Source organism: Dipodomys spectabilis, unplaced genomic scaffold (genome assembly GCF_019054845.1).
Source record: "Dipodomys spectabilis isolate Male_0828 unplaced genomic scaffold, ASM1905484v1 ptg000361l, whole genome shotgun sequence".
Classification (NCBI taxonomy): domain Eukaryota; kingdom Metazoa; phylum Chordata; class Mammalia; order Rodentia; family Heteromyidae; genus Dipodomys; species Dipodomys spectabilis.
The window spans coordinates 326,518-340,238 of record NW_024871038.1 but is presented as its reverse complement, the minus strand read 5'-3'; positions in this window follow the sequence as shown (position 1 = coordinate 340,238).

The window sequence follows — 13,721 nt, the reverse complement described above, 5'->3', positions numbered from 1 at the left end:
TTATAAAAGCATTAATTAAAAATTAGTCAATATCCTTAATCATACCATGGTACTAGAATGAAGACATAAATCCAACAATTTTTGTGTGGCATTCTAAAATAGAATCATGAATTAACTGCAAATTGAATTATTACTTTTATTACATTCCAGTAGCATTCACATGAACAGGAATGAGTTCATCAGGATCTCCCTCCATTTGTGGGTGGTAGTCATAGCATTCGAATCCCAGGCATGGGTAGATTACTTTGAATGCAAACCATTGGAATGACACCGTGAAAATTTCAGATTGTCACGATTAAAAAAAGAACAAGAAGAAAAGAAAGCCAGGTGTCAGTGGCTCCTGCCTATAACCCTAACTCTTCCTGAGGCTGAGATGTAGAGAATGCCAATTTGAATTCATCCGGGGCAGGAAAGTCCACAACACTCTTCTTTCTAAGAGATCACAGAGGAAAGGAAAAAATAAACCATGAGTGGGGCTGTGGCTCAAGGGCAGAGTGCTATCCTTGAGCAAAAGGAGCTCAGGGACAGGGCCTAGGCTCATAGTACAATCCTGGACATGCCTCATCCCCCCCCAAAAAGGAGGCAATAACTCCATGTCTCTGTGTATGGATGGATGATGTAGGGATGATGGGCATTCAGCAGGTTGCCCATGTCCACCCCCCTAATCTGGGCAAGTCCTCAGAGAGTCCTAAGTCTGAGCCAGCAGCTTGAACAAAGCATCCTTCTCTGCCATTTAATAACTGAAGCCCCACGGGCTTTGCCTGGGCTGTGCAACAAGTGCCTTATGTTCTGCTGAGATGTCCCATCGGGACATCTAGCAGCCAGCCACTGCCTCCAGGGAGACCACAGTTCCTAGGCTGTAGGAGGTGTCAAAGGTTCTGGCTCCATATTCTCTATCCCTCTGTAGAATATGTGAGCTTACTCCTCTGGGGTCTGGTGGCTATCCCTCATTCACCATTCCTCATTGCCGAGTCACAGACTGGTCCCAAATCTTGGCAAAGATATGAAATAGCCAGCGATTTCTGCACCAAAAGGGGTAAGCCAATAAATCCCACCCTTATAGTTCCTGTCAGAAGTGATCATTGGGCTGTGAATGTGGCTTAGTGGGGTAGAGTGCTTACCTAGCATGCATGAAGCCCTGGGTTTGATTCCTCAGGATCACAGAAACAGAAAAAGCCAAAAGTGGCACTGTGGCTTAAGTGATGAGTGCTAGCTTTGACCAAAAGAAACTCAGGAACATGCCCAGACTCTGAGTTCAAGCCCCAAGACTGGCAAAAAAGTGAGCCTGGTGAGACATATTCTTCTGGTACTCATAGGAGGGCCAAGGTTAGAGTTAAGAGGTAGGGTAGAGGACAGTTGCTGGTGGTTCACCCCTGTAATCTTAGCTACTCAGGAGGCTGAGATCTGAAGATCACAATTGCAAGCAGGAAAGTCTATATAAGACATTTTTCTCCAATTAAACACCCAAAAGTCCGAAGTAGAGCTGTGGTTCAAGGAATAGAGTGCTAGCCTTGACCACAAAACCTCAGAGATAGCATCCAGGCCATGAATTCAAACCCCAGGACTAGCACACACACACACACACACAAACACACACACACACACACACAAAGCCAGAACATTTGCCAGTCAGCCTGCACAAGTTCCATCTCTAGCAACTCAATATTAAAAAAAAGAGAGAGAGAAGGGAAGGAAAGACTTGCTCCTGGAGGTGATATAACCAGTGCCAAAATTCCACAGGAGTTCTAAGATGTGGAACAATATAGAAAGCCGCATGTACAAAGTCTCCTGAGGTGTGGTGTAGAATAGATGGTGTGGGTGGAATGAAGGTTCTGTAGCTTCAGACATGTCCATCAGGACATTCAAGGCTGGGTCAAGGTTTGTACTTGAGTCACAGGGAGGGCAGAGGATGGAGGTCCCAGAATGGGTCCCAGGGGGAAGATTAGCTTGGCTTTTCACCATGGACCCCAGCCATTTCCTGTGGCTGGAAGCCTAATTTTCACAGCTCCTGACCCTCAGGCCTCCTTTACATGGAGGAGTCAGGGCAAAGGTAGGGAAGAACACTTGTTTAAGAAAAGCTACTAGCCCAATGCCAGTGGTGGCTCAACCCATGTAAATCCTAGCTACTGAAAAGACTGAGATCAGAAGTCGTGGGTCAAAGCCAGCTCAGGGGAGGAAAGTTAGTGAGACTCTTCTTGCCGATGGACTACCAAAAGCCAGAAATGGAGCTGTGGCTCAAGTGGTAGAGTGCCAGCCTTGAGGCAAAAATTAAAAGACCGGAGCCCAGACCCTAAGTTCAAGCCCCAGTACTGGCACATAAAAAATAAAGAAAAGTTTTCAGGAGTTCCTAGTCCACTGTGGTGAAAGTCCAAATCAGTTGGGTGCTACTGACTCATGCTTATCCTCCTAGCTCCTCACGAGGCTGAGATCTGAGCATTATGGTTCAAAGCCAGCTTGGACAGGAAAGTCTGGGAGACTCTGATCTTCAATGAACCACAGGAAAACTGGAAGTGGTACTGTGGCTCAAGTGGTAAGCTGTAGAGCTGAAGGGACAGTGCCCAGTCCCAGAGTTCAAGGCCCACCTGACCTGCTTGAACCTCACTCTGTGGCTCTAAGCAGAAAAATTTCCAGTGGACCGCTAAGGGTCTCCCAATATCTAGGTGTCCTACAAGTCTTTTTGAAAGCAGCCTCTTTGGGTGCCTTTGCCTAGAGAGTGGGCCAAAGTATCAGAGAAGGGTCTAGCCTTGGGGCACGGAAGTCATCAGCCAGGTCATCAGAATGGCATCTGTCATGGGTGCAGTGTGGATCTGAGCAGCAAGTCAATATTTCAGACCAGGTTTCTGGGTCAGGAGGGGCAAGAGCTGCAAGATGGCACAGCATGTAATGCCTACTCACGGAGGCAAATTTGTCAGGCACACCTTGGGTGGGTGTTGAGTTGGGCTCATGAAAGACTTGTAGGCTCAGGAATCCACAGCTGGCTGGCTGCTGCTTGTAGCAGTGGCTATCCCAGAAGTCCCTGGGCTCAGAGCCCTGCTTTGCTCACCAGTGTTAAGATGGAAGATGAAGGTCTGCAATCATGCACTGAGTAAAAACCAGCATCCATTGTGTTCTTCCTTTGGTCCTGTACCCTATGCATGAATGGAGGTGCAGTTTCCATGGGATGTACTGCCATGGCCCAGACCCCTCAGCCCAAGGAGTTGGGGAGAAATAACTTATGTGTCGAGAGTTTACTATGACTGTGCCTCTGGACTGCCCCCAGTTCTAGCTCAGCTCATCATTACTACCTTCCTCTGTGTGTGTGTGTGTGTGTGTGTGTGTGTGTGTGTGTGTGTGTGTGTGCGCATGGGCACATCTTGGTACTAGGGCTTGAACTCAGGATCCGGGCTCTGTCCCTCACATTTTTCATTCAAGGCTAGCAACTCTACCACTTGAGCCACAGATTTTCTTCCAGCTTTCATGTGGTTATTGTGAAAGGAGAGTCTCTCACACTTTAGAAAAGTGAGCTGGTGAAAAGAAATGTACTCATTATCTTGCCCATGTAATTGTAACCCCTCTGTACAGTATTTTCACACAGAAAAAAAGGTCCTACTGATACAAAAAAAAAAAAAAAGAAACCAAGAAAAGTGAGCTGGGCTGCCTCTGAATGCCAATCCTTAGATCTCAGCCTCCTGAGGAGCTAGGAATATGAGAGCATGAGCTATTAACATCTGGCCACACTTTCCTTCTTGGCTAAGACAGTATACCTCTCCCCCAGCCTAGCACCCATCTACAGCTAACCGCCCTCCCCCTCCCCCTACTTCTCCAGGCTTCAGAGGAAACTTACCCTCCCCTGAGGACATAGAAATAGGATGCTTGACAGGTTTGAGCTTGATGTTCTCCACACAGTCAAGGGTTGCTGGGAGCTGATGTGGAGATCAGAGATCTAGGCCAGGGTAAGCAGATAGCTGTTAGAACAGAAGACAGTATGAAGAGACATCCTTGAAGCTGGATGCCATTGGCTCATGCCTATGATCCTAGCTACAAGGCTGACACATGAGGATCAAGCAAGATTCAAAGCTAGCCTAGGCAGACTCTTATCTCCAAGGAATGACCAAAAAGCTGGGAAGCAGAGCTACTGTAATTCAAGTGGTAGAGCATGAGCCTTGTGCAAACAAGCTAAAGGATACCACTTAGGCTCTGAGTACAAGCCCTGGTAAACACACACACACACACACACACACACACACACACACACTAACATCCTTAGGAGGTGCCAGTGGCTCATACTAGCAATCGTTGCTACTCAAGAGGCTGAACTCTTAAGATTGCAGTTTGAAGCCAGCCCAAGCAGGAAAGTTCGGGAGCCTCTTATCTCCACTAAACTACTAAAAAAAGATGAAATGTGAGCTGTGGTTAAATGGCAGAGTGTTAGATTTGAGCAAAGGAAGCTCGGTGCCTAGGCCCTGAGTTCCAGCTCTAAGAGGTTTTTTTTAAAAGACACCGTTTGCCCCCCATCCCCCCTCAGGCCATAAATCCAGATATTGGTCATTGTAGATCTCACTTCCACTCCTGCCACTTCCACAGCACCACCACAAGTGGCCTGTTTCTGGCCAGCTCTGGGTTAAGAAGTGAATGTACACAAGGAGGGCATACCCAGGTCAAGGCTAATGCCCCAGAACATTGAGGTATTGGCCATACCAGTCTCTCCTCCCCCAATTCCCTGGCCTTGGAATCTAAAGTCTGTGCCTCTATACTCTGGGCATCCAGAATTCTCTAGAAGGATTGGAGAGGGCCAGCTGGGGCTGGAAGATAGAGTTGCCTGAAATAAAGTACGTTGACATTTCCTAGACACCAACAGACACTTCCAAGCCACCTTGGCCTCAGCTCCAATGTAGCCCGGAATCCTCCTTGCTTGAGCTGCCTTCAGTCCACTATCAAGCTCGAGTTGGCCAGAGTCATCGGCAACCTCCTTCCCCCACTCCACTGCCAGCCTGCTGAGAGGGACTTGCAGCCAGAGGTCTAGCTGAGGAAAAGGGCAGGACATCTCATGTCTGAGTTCCCCACCCAGAGACAGGCAAGATTTTATTGCAGCTGTCCCGGCTGACCCAGAATCCCCTACAGGCGGCCAAAGATTTGGACAGCTGTACTTGGGCCCCAAAGAAAAGCTTGAACTCAGGTCTCTGGCAATTTAGGACTCATTGTAGACCCTGATAGGAGGCTAAAGGCAAGGTCGGTGTGGAGGAGGGGCACCATCCGTGGTCTGAAAGAGGCATACAGGCACCCAAGAAGGGGACAGAGAAAGATGAGGGAAACACACACACACACACACACACACACACACAAATATGGCACTGGTGTCTCACACCTGTCATCCTAGCTACTCAGGAGGCTGAGGTCAAAGCCAGCCAGCACAGAAATGTCTGTGAGGCTCTTATCTCCAATGAACCACCAAATAGCCAGAAATGGAGCTGCAGCTCAAGTGTTAGAGCACTAGCTTTGAGCACAGAAGCATAGGAACTTCAACTAGACCCTGAGTTCAAGACCCAGGTCTTCTACATCCAAACTCACAGACACAGACACACAGACAAAAGACACACAAACACACAGACACACACAGTGGTAGCCCAAAGCCTCAGCAGTCCCTGAGCACCCTAAATATTCCAGCCCAGAGATGATGGCACTACCATCATCAGACCAACGGCCGACAAAACTCAGAGCCTCTCACATGTCTGGAATGGTTCACAACACACCATGGCATTTCTACTGTAAAAACTGTTATGCAGAAAATTCAGCTACCTTCTGTATGATTGTATGTTATGGGGTTTTAACTTTGAGCCGGCCAGCAGGGCCTAAGCTCTTCAGATGAAGGTGTGCGCACTACTACTGGAGCCACAGCACCACATCCAATTTTCTGGTGGTTCATTGGAAGTAAAGTCTCACAGACGTTCCTGCCCAAGCTGGCTTTGAACCGTGATCCTCAGATCTCAGCCTCCTGAGTAGCTAAGATGACAGTTATGAGCCACTGGCAGTGCCAGGCTACACCCAACTTTTTTTTTCTTCAGCTCTTTCCTTTCTTTCTTTCTTTTTTTATTGTGGAAAATACTGTACAGAGGGGATACAATTACATGGGCAAGATAAGGAGTACATTTCTCATCAGGCATTGTAGCCTCCTCATGCAGCCACCTTCTTATACCAAGGGAAAACCCAACTCATCAAAACACAAAAAACATGTAACCCTGAACTTCAGACTTGGTCACCAGCATCCAAAACCATTCTTCCATGGATGGAGAGCATATAATTGACACTACCATCCCATCTCTGCTCCCATTCACCCACTCCCTGCCTGCCACAGGCCACAACCTCTGGAGTTCTTGGTAAGGTACCACCCACCCTGCTATGGCTTCACACCGGGGTAAACCTGGGGAGTTATTAGAAATGTCTGTACTGTGAGGCCAGCATCTAGTCTCACAACCACAGCAACCCTACTACTTCACTATCTCTTGCAAGCAAGGAAGGGGTGTCTTTCTTTCTTGTTTGGTTTTTTGTTTTTGTTTTTGTTTTGTTTTTTGGTTGAGGGGCTTGAACTCAGGGTTTGGGTACTGTCCCTGATGTCTAATTTTCCTCAAAGCCAGTGCTCTACCACTTGAGCCACAGTGTCACTTCCGGTTGGAGATTGGAGATGAGGCTCTGGTGGGACTTTCCTGCCAGGGCTCAGAAATAAGATCCTCTGGATCTCGGCCTCCCTAGTGGCCAGGATGACAGGTGTGGGATGACAAGCATGATCCACCGGCTCATATCTTAAGGTGTCTAGTCCTTCAGAATTTCCACCTAGTCCTTCTCAAGATGCTACCACCTAGATATCCCTCTACCTCCCTCAGAGACAGCAAAGGGAGGCTAGAATCTGGGTGGGGCCATGGGGATTAAAGGGCCCCCTCCACATCACTAACCCCCTCTAAACTGTGATCTGCCTCCTCTGGATTATCTGGTCTTCCAGGGCAGATCAGACCCACGAGGAGTTCTGGGGCCTGCCCTATGTTCCCCTGCCCCACCCAACCGATACCTGAGGACTTCTGGGGCCAGCTGCTCCATGTCCTGGTGGAAGACGTTGGGAGGGTTGCTGATAACCAGGCCCAGGGGTGCCCAGGGCAGAAGGAGTGTCCAGCTCCCCTCTGTCAAAGGAGACACAAAGCATGGATGGATCTACTGAGAGCTTCAGGGCATAACCATCCAACTGTCACAAAGTCACTGGGAGAACTGTTTTATGGTGACAGCCCTGGGGCCTGACCTCAGGGCCCCGGCACTGTCCCTGACTTTCTTTGTCTCCAGGGCAGTGCTCTTTCACCTGAGCCACCGTGCCACTTCCAGATTTTTCTGTGTATGCAGGACCTAGGAATTGGACCCATGCTTTCCTGTGTGCTAGGTGAGCCCTCTACCTCTAAGACAAAATCCCAGGCCTGTATAGGTGTTCTTCTGTGACCCCTGAGGCCTGTATTGGGACAGTCTCGCACATCTATACCAAGTCTCTTACCAGAAGCCCTGGCTGGAAACGAACACGCTACATTGTCCATCATCTGCAGCACCTTCGCACTCTGTGCTTCCTTCAGATCCTCCTTGTTAAGCAAGACACTCTTTACAAGTGCTGTTTCCAAGAAGCTCTTTCCAATGACCTTGGCAAAGCTGGAGCCTCTGCACTTTGCAGGCTGCCAGCCTTGTCAGGCTCTGCCTTCCAGCCAGTGTGGGTTGAGAATGCATGAAGGGGAAGGGCTGGATTCCACCACCAGATTTCAGAAGACCCTGATTCACCACCCAGGGACAGGTGTTGTATCACACTGCATGAGAGGGGGTTCGAGGCCTGGGCAATCTGTGGGCAACAAGACAGGGCCATTTCTTTGTGTGGGCTTGAACTGAGGATCTGGGAGCTGTCTCTCTGAGTTTTATTCCTCAAGGCTGGTGCTCTACCACTTGAACCACAGCTCCATTTCTGGCTTTTTGGTGGTTCCATGGAGAGTAGAGTTTCACAGGCTTTCCACCTTATGGCTGGCTTCAAACTGTGATCCACAGATATCAGCCTCTGGAGTAGCCAGGATGACAGGCATGAGCCTGAACCCCAGGTGACGGGGACCAAAGGCTTTTCGGTTTTGTTTGCTCCTGTTTATCTCCAGTCAACTAGCAAGCCCAAGTTAAAATAATCAGTTACAGTGGTTCAAATTCTTTTCCTAGGTCAGTTAATCCAAGGAGATAAAGTGTCTTTGGAAAAGGCTAGTCTGAGTTGGCTTAGGGGTGATTGTGTGTTTGTGTGTGTGTATGTGTGTGAGTGTTGGGGATACCTACCCTCATCTCTGTGGTGCCTCATCCTCCCAGCAGGGAGAGCATCCAGGATCCTGACCCTAATGGAGGTGGATGGGGAAGGTAACTAAGGTCACTTCCAGGGGGATGATCCGAATTCTGTCCTGCAACTTAAGCCTGGACAGATAAAGGAAAGAAGGAGAGGGTTAGGGGAACATGAAAGGGAGCCCCTTACCTTTAGCTACATGTACCAGCAAGAAAAACTGAATACATCTTTCTTGGTAGTCAGATAAAAGGTGTACAATGTTCATTTATTTCATGATTGTGTTAGTCCTAGGGCTTGGATTCAGGCCCTGGGTGTTATCCCTGAGATTGTTTTGTTCACGGCCAAGGCTCTACCAGTTGAGCCACAGCACCACATCTGGCTTTTTTGTGTGTGGTTTTGGGGAGGGAGGTGGTTTATGGGAGATAAGATTCTCACGGACTTTCCTGCCCGGTTGCTCTGAGTCATAACCATCAGACCTCACCCTCCCAGAGAGCCAGGATGATGGGTGGGCGCCATGACCTCCTAGCCTCCACCATCCATTTATAATCCCTTAGGCCCAGGGCTGGGCCACCCACACTACACCTCCTTGTTGGGAGTAGGAAGCAAACATGAGTGGGTTTGATACTTCAACAGCCTACCTATCTTTGAGCATTGTTCTGGGTCAGTCTGATGGAGGCTTCATCCTTATCCACAGCAATGACTTGGCTCTGTCACAAGAACAAATGTCCAACGGGAGGTGTCAGGTCTGGGGTCTTTTCTCTGAACCCCGCCACCATAACCAAAACGACACTCCCCAGCAAAGGGTAGTACACATGGAGTGTTTTTATTGTCTTATAGCCAGGGTCTTGTCAGATAGATGGGGGTATAGGTCAGAGGCCCTGGATTGTGCTGGGCAGGGGGACAAGGCGACACCTTCTCATCCACTTTCCTTCAATGGTATAGCAGAGGGATGTGGGGAAGGACACATGGGATGGACAATGAATAACCATCACAGTCTAGCCAGGGCACAGTGGGGCTTACCTCATGAAGCTGGTTCAACATGCTGAGCAAAACAGCTCCTGACCCACAGCCTACCTACAAAATGAGAGGGCAACCTTGAGTTCCAGCCACATGAGGATACTGGGCCACCTCCTCCAGCACCCATTCAACCAATTCCTGAGAGAGAGAAAGAGGGAGAGAGGGAGAGAGAGAGAAAGAGAGAGAAAAACACACACAGAGGGCCAGAATTACACTTAAGCCAGATGTCGGTGTTTCAGACCTATAATCCTAACTATACAGGAGGCTGAGATGTGAAGATCGTAGTTCATAGCTGTCTCAGAAGGAATGTCTGTGAGACTCTTATCTTCAAAGACCCAACAGAAAATGGGAAGTGATGCTGTGGCTCTTGTGGTAGAGCACTAGCCTTGATTTGAGGAGCTCAGGGACAGCATCCAGGGCCAGAATTGAAGCCCCACAAATGACAAGAAGTGGATTTCCCATGACAAGAAGTGGACTGAGTAACACCCACTGTCCTAGGAAGCATGGCAGAGAAATCAGGCCAACCTTCCTGTCAGCTGGGGGTCATGAGTAGGTCACCTGGCTTCTCCATGACTCATTTTCCCCAGCTGGAAAAATCAATAGAGTGAAGGATCCCTTCCTCATGGGGATAGGATAATGATGAAAGACAGCCATGTTTTATTTCACAATCCCACACATGTTGCATGATTAATAACAGACCCCATCTGAGCCCTTTTCCGGCATCTTCCTGTCATATGCTCACAGAATTGTTGAGAACTATATCTGACACCTGCTCCCTCTGTGCCTGGCCCTGCTCCAGAGATCCCTCTGTATTAGTCCCTTATTTACTCACAACTGTCCCATGAGGAGACTGAGGTCCGATGATCGACATCCAACCCAGAGCTTCACCTGTGGTCAAGAATCGGCTGCCATGAACTAAGAGTTCGGGACAATCCATCTAAAACTATGACTGAGCTGGGCACTAAATGTCTACCAACCCCCTCCCCGCCCCCCCCAACATACATACAAACACATTTCCATCGTCCTTTGCAGGCAAAGATGTTTTACTCTCTTTCTTTTTGTTGGTTGTGGGGCTTGAATTCTGGACCTGGGTGCTATCCCTGAGCTCTTCAGCTCAAGTTCAGCACTCTACTACTTGAGCCACAGCACCACTTCCGGTTTTCTGGTACTTTATTGGAGAGAAGAGTCTGAGGGTCTTTCCAGCCCAAGCTGGCTTTGAACCATGATCCAAAGATTCAGCTCCTGAGTACTTAGGATGACAACCATGAGCCACTGGCACCTGGCCAAAGAGGCTTTTCTATGCTTGTCATCCTATCCCCTCAGGAGACTGAGATCTGAGGACTGCAGTTGGATGCCACCTTTGGCAGCAAAGTCATTCAGAACTCTTATCTCCAATTAAACACCCAAAAACATTGCAAGTATAGTTGTGGCTCAAATGGTAGTGTGCTAGCTTTGAGCATAAAACAAGGGATGGGACCCAGGCCCTAGTTTTAAGCTTTTTCTAGCATAAACCCATCCAAGAAAGGGAAGCAGGTGAACACACGGGAGCTCAAAGCTCACACATAATACTCAAGACTCACAGAATAGACCCCATCCTGCTCTGAGTCTCTAGATTCTATGTCCTAGGTCATGGCAGTCTTAGATGGGACTGACCACGCACCAAGTCAGAACATTCAAGTAAATCTCATACTGAGAATCCCGTGACCTCATCAAGGACTCAAGATCTCTCACTGTCCTGCCTTGACACTGAGCAGTCAGGTGAGATCTAGTTATCCAACCAAAGGATATTGGATAGAATGAATTCTCAGCCAAGGAATGCAGACTGGAGTGCTCCAGGTCCCTCACTTGGGAAGGAGAAAAGGGCTGATCCATCTCAGTAATATTCCTGGGTTTGAGTATCCTCAAAGAAACAACCCTGCTAAGACCCAGTGCCCCTTGTGTTCCCACCTGCCTCGACCTTCAGTCTGCCCTATCTAAATCCCACATCTGCCATCTAGACTAAAGGCTGAGCCAGCAAGGAGACCCACCTCTACCTCTGAGAATGGCAGTCACAGGTCCCTAGAGTCCCCTAGAGGAAGTCTCAGAGCAACATGTGTCTGAGTCTTTCCCTCATTCCCTGGCTGTCCTGTGCCAGTGGCCTGGTTTCCTCTGTCTCTGGTTGAGGAATGAACACTGGGGGTTTCATCTTCAGATTGAGCCCGCAAACATCCCAGTCCCCAAGGATGTACTGCGCAGGCATCCTGCAGTGGACGACAGCGAGGTCGTCAATGGTGAACCCAGAGTGCCAAGACTTTTAATAGCCATGTGGCTGGGTCGAAGGCTCTATCACTGATGTTCTAGGTTTTCAGGTGAGGTCCTGGATTCAATGGCCTGACACACCTGATCTGGGATCATCCTCCCTCTTCATCTTCCTGCTTATCCCTTGCCACCCCCCTCTGGACACTCCTCCCTATCCTCCCTAGCCTTTGGACACTTTCTTCTTATCTGACCAGAAGATAAACTCGGTGAGCTAGGGGAGATTTAAACTCAGTGACTCACCCTGAGCCCTAGGGTCTACCCCAGGCTGTTTCCCTCTGCAGTAAACGAACCACTCAGATCCTGGACGTCATGAAGTTGCTGAGGGGACAGTGGCTTGCTCCTACTTACTGGCTTTAGGCTCTGAAACTGTTCCCACAGAGATTGTGAATGGTTGGCTCCCTTGATACAGGAACTCCAAACCAAGGCCTGCATGATCCCTTCTTCCTTCCTTTCCTTCTTTTCTTCCTCCATCCTTCCCTCCTCTCTTTCTCTGTCCTCTCTTTGTGTCACTCCTGGGCCTTAAAATCAGAGACTGGGTGCTGTCCCTGAGCCTTTTTACTCAAGGCCAACAGTCTATGGCTTGAGCCACTCATCCACTTCTGGCATTTTCTTTTTGATAGTTAGTTGGATATAAGAGTCTTATAGGCTTTCCTGCATGGGCCTTAAGCCTCAGTCCTCCCATCTCAGCCTCCTAAGTAGCTAGGATGATAGGAGTGAAGCAATGGTATCCAGCTCAAACCAAGATTTCTTCATGTGCTGTGGAACCAGCACTGGAAACTTTCGTGTATGACCCGCCCTCCTCCCCCGGGGCTTGGCACACAACGGTAAGGGTTTGTTGGATAAATAAATGAGCATCTGTCTATGACAATACTACAGAACAGTCCCATCTAATTCAGGTAAGCATCCTGGGTGTGGGCAAAGCCTGATGTAGCTCTCCCACAGTTCTCCCTCCTCCCTCTTCCTACCCTCCTGGTGCCACCGCACTTAACTCTTTTGGTTTCAAGGACATTAGCCATGATGTCTTCACTGGATTCCAGGGCCTCTGGGATGCCTATCTTCTCAAAGATCTCTGTCCAGCCACTGACCAGCTCTGTGGCACTCAATTCCCCACTCAGGTGTGAACCAGGTTGCTGTGAGGTGAATGCCAGGCTCAAGGGGCCTCCTCTCCACTCCCTGGGGCAGACAGGATGGTCCACTATATCCGGCCCCCAAGTTTCATGTTGCAGAGAAAGGATCCTTGAGGCATCCCAGGTCTCTGAATCTCCCAGATTCCAGTGCAGGTGCTGGGAATTGTCTCTGCTCACAGCTGACAGGCTGCAGATGGCAAGGCCACAATCTCTGCTCCCCAAGACATCCTCAACTGTGGTGGTCACCCTAGAGAGAGCCGGAGGAGAATCAGCAGCTGCCAGAGAAAGGCAGTCAATGCATGACGTTCATAACAGGAAAACTTCTGGCTTGGGAACTCTGCCTGTGCCGCTTTGAAAGTCATTGTTCGGTGGCTGAAATGGTCCATCTTATTTGACCCAGAATCCCAGGCATTAGTAGAAATTGCCAGCTTCAAGAAAAAACCCTCGAAAAGCTGGCATTTCACTTGTCCCAATCAAACTTAATGGGTTCCAAAATCAGTGGTCCCCTTTTCCTTCCAGACAGCCTACAGCAGGTTACAGAAAATGGCATTTAGAGAGCCTTAGCTAACTTCCATGTCCTGATCCCAAGCAGGCTCCAGCAGGGGGAACACACTTGCCTACCATTGCCCAGCTGGAAACAGCCCAGGAGGGACACAGATTGGAGTCTGCAGGACTCCAGGGAGGACTACCCACCAGTGCACTGCCCCTAGAGGGAATCCATGCCACCATTGGGGGCCCGGAGCCCCCTGCTAAGATGCCCACGGACACCATCAATGCCCTGGGTAAGATTCCCCTTTCATCCTCAGTCGTGATGAACCATCTGCCATGTCACACCGTTCATCAATTCCCAGACCCTCCTAGCTTCAGAGCCCCTGCCCTACACACCCTATGTCTTTCCCTAATTATGTTTGGCAGACACATTCCCAACTTTGAATTAGCTCCAACTATACATATGAGAGCAGACTGGC